The following is a 3388-nucleotide window of genomic DNA, read 5'->3' as shown; positions in this document are numbered from 1 at the left end:
ATCAGCCCCCGAGCCCCTCATCGTACATATGGGGAAACTGAGGTTCAGAAAGGAAGTGAGCATAACCAGCTCGGAAGCAGGGGGCAGAGGAGCTCTTGGAGAAAAGCTTTCCTGGAATGCCCAGCCATTGTGCTGAGCCTTGCTTGGAGAGTGAGCAGGGCTCCATGGGCAGGTCCAGGCGGGAAGGGCACATCAAGCAGAGGAAACAGCATGAGCAAGTGCCCAGATGTCACTGATGAACCTGGAGAAAGACAAGTCACCTGGTCTGTCAGGGTCTGTGCTGGAGTGTGGCAGAGATGGAGCTGGGAGATGGGGGCAGGTCCTCGAGTCCAGGTAGGGAGGGTCCTTTGGGGCGTGTTTGGGAAGCTGGACGTTCTTGAGAGAAATAGGGAGCCCTGAAGGGCAGCAGCATCAGGTCAGCATTTTAGGAAGAGTCCTACAGGGCAAGAAGCAAGACTGGGGGCTTAACCCATGTGCAGGCTTAACCCAGGGCCAGGCCAGGTGGGATGGGGAGAAGTGGGTGGATTTGAGAGACACTGAGGAGATACAACGAGACGCCTCAGAGAGCATTTACTTTCTAGAGGAGAAAAAAGAGATGGAGACAGAGCAGACATAGAAGTAGACACTTTTGATGATTTTAAATCTGTCTAACCAAGCACAAAGAGCCACCTTTAACTCAGCGGACCGTAGCTATGGAATTTTTAGCAGAGGAGAGTACTCAGAACAGAGGGGGCTTCCTGACACCCCACCTTCACACCCAGCTGCTGCCCCACCTACAAAGCCCTCCAAAACGTCCCATCCCCATAAGCCTGCCCACCCTCCCCTCCATCCCAGTGAGTAAGGCAAAGGCCACAGGCCCAGTCAAGGAGACCCACAAGACAGGGTGGAGGAGAAAGCCCAGCTCCCTTGGCGGGGAGGGGGTTAGACAAATCATATGGCAGTGGCCCAACGTTCTCCATCTTTATCTCCTTCCCCCTTTCTTCCTGTCTCCTCTGGCTCCATGCCCAGGGCTGCCCTCAGCCTCTTACTAAGTGCCTTGGAGCCAGTCCCTCACCTCTCTGACCCTCAGTCTCCTCCTCTGTGAAGGGGAAGTAATAGTACTTAGCAAGCAAGGCTGCTGAAATTATTGGCGGGTGCCATGCCCAGAGGGGCTGCTCAAAGGTCATCAGATCCTTTCTCAATAAATGATTCCATTTTTTTCCATGTGCGTGATGCTGCCCTTTCCAATTTACAAATCCCTTTCATTTATTTCAGCACAACAACACTGGGAGATGAATATTATGGGGCAAAGGGCTCTCTCGCCCTGACAGTCTGGGGCCAGTCAGGATTTGAACCCGGGGCCCCAGCACTCTCCGGCCTACCTCTCCCCAGTCAGGCTGTTCTTCCGCATGCCGCTCTCTCCGCCTTCCCTGGCTTCCGCCCCGGCCTCCAGCCCCCAGCCCCACTGCCCCCTACCCCGACCCCTACCCCTCTCCTCCCTCCTCCCCCACCTTCTTCCCCTCCCCTTCCTCCTCGGCGCCGCCCCCTCCTCCTCAGCGTCCTCGGAGCCCAAATACGCGACACCTGGAGCAATAGCAGCCGCCCCGCGGCCTGGGCCTCATTACGGGCCGGCCCTTATCGCGGCGTGCATCACATTATTTCATTTCAAAGAATCCGCAGAGAAACCCGTCCCCGGCCGACAACAGAAAGTAAAAACACAGCTGACTCCCATTAGGGCCCTCTCACAGGCTCCGCGTGAGGTAATGAAATATGGAAGCGGTGAGATATGTAATGCTTTATTAAGCGGTCTCAGCTACAACGGCGTGCATGCCAATTACGCCTGCAGGCTACCGCCCGCCCCCGGCCGCCGGACCACCCAGCGCGCGCCCGGCCCGCGCCCCGGCCGCCGGATCGTGGGGAAGGAGGGAGGGAGGAGCGAGGGGAGGAAGGGGGAAGAGGCACGGAAGAAGGGTAGGACGACGGGGGAAGGAGGGGGAGGGTGGCGAGGAAGAAGAGGAATACAGAGGAAGGTCCGGGACAGCGGCCGGTGCCCAGCGCCATCTCTGGCTAATGGAAAGTAGCAAGGCATCCTTTGGGCCCTGAGAGAGCCAGGCCTATTCTCTCCAGCAGACCAGTGGGGCCCTGGGAATCTCAGAGTGACCGGAGGAAAATTGAGAGGTCTCAAATTCCTAGAAGACAGGAAAGGGAATGGCCAAAACTAAGGCTCAGAGAGGGAAAGACACTTAAGAGGGTCACACAGATGAATCCTCGGCAAGATTGGAGGGAGGCCCAGCCTCCTGTTTCCTGAAGTAAGTAGATTCCATTCTACCAAACTGCCTTTTCTTTTCCCTCTAATGATGTCTAAATGGCAAAGTCAGGCTTCATTGTGTGGATGAGAAATATGTTCTTTTTTTACATCTGACTCTCTAACATCCCTGAAATCCTCTGCTCTTTCTAACTGGCCCTATATTTTACAAACTTTTCACAGTTTTCTGAGCCTGCCACTGCCATGACTAGGCTGTCTACCCTCTCTGAGAATCAGTTTCCTCATCTGTATAATGGGGATAACAAACCCCATCTCCCTAGGTTATGGTACAGGTGAGATGAGAAAATGCAGAGTGCATAGTCCAGTCTGCAATGACACCTGCAGTATTCAGTACTACAATGAGCTTGTCCTGTCAGTCATTCAACAAATGGTTCCCGAGTACCCACCTGGTGCCAGAGAATGTGCTCGCTGATGTCCTTCCATGGAAAAGGCAAGCAAGGTAATCCGACCCCCTTCAGGAAGCTCTGGTAAAGGTTCAGCTGCAGAGAGGGAAGTGAAAATTACTGGCTAATATGGAATTTGGGATTACCTGGGGATATGCATTATCCATTCCAGGAGTTCTCAGCCATTATTCTACCTCAATACAAACAAAGCGATGGTTCACTGCCTCAGGAGGGTCCAGAGTGAGGGGCTGCAGCAGGTAACCCAGGCTACATGCCCTGGTGCACACTCAAGGCCCCAGGCCTATTCCAGATGCCCAGGGAAACACTGCACAAGGCAGGGAGTGGAAAGCATTATTTTGGAGAGGTGATGTGGAATTCCCCTGGGTTTCTTAAAAAGAAAAAGAAAAATCATTTGCAAACTTGGGTTCTTTCATTGGTTTTTAGCAGCAAATTCCATGTGAATCCAGCATACAGATTCCCAAGTTAAGATCTGATGGAGGGGGCTTCCCTGGTGGCGCAGTGGTTGAGAATCCGCCTGCCGATGCAGGGGACACGGGTTCGTGCCCCGGTCTGGGAAGATCCCACATGCCGCGGAGCGGCTGGGCCCGTGAGCCATGGCCGCTGGGCCTGCGCGTCCGGAGCCTGTGCTCCGCAACGGGAGAGGCCACAACAGTGAGAGGCCCGCGTACAGCAAAAAAAA

The 3388-nt window shown here is 54.5% G+C and overlaps 1 long non-coding RNA gene across 2 annotated transcripts in view; it reads right to left on the bottom strand.

The window, feature by feature from the left end:
- Positions 1-1789: 1789 nt before the first annotated feature.
- LOC114486027 (uncharacterized) overlaps positions 1790-3388 on the bottom strand; it is a 23876-nt gene continuing 22277 nt past the window's right edge. For both annotated transcript variants that reach the window (XR_008616991.1, XR_008616992.1), the window contains exons 3-4: positions 2692-2784; positions 1790-2168 (exon numbers count right to left, since the gene is read on the bottom strand). This is a non-coding gene — a long non-coding RNA (uncharacterized lncRNA). The remainder of the gene's footprint in view (positions 2169-2691; positions 2785-3388) is intronic.

This window comes from Physeter macrocephalus, chromosome 4, assembly GCF_002837175.3.
Source record: "Physeter macrocephalus isolate SW-GA chromosome 4, ASM283717v5, whole genome shotgun sequence".
Taxonomy (NCBI): domain Eukaryota; kingdom Metazoa; phylum Chordata; class Mammalia; order Artiodactyla; family Physeteridae; genus Physeter; species Physeter macrocephalus.
This window is presented reverse-complemented; position numbering and strand designations above follow the sequence as displayed.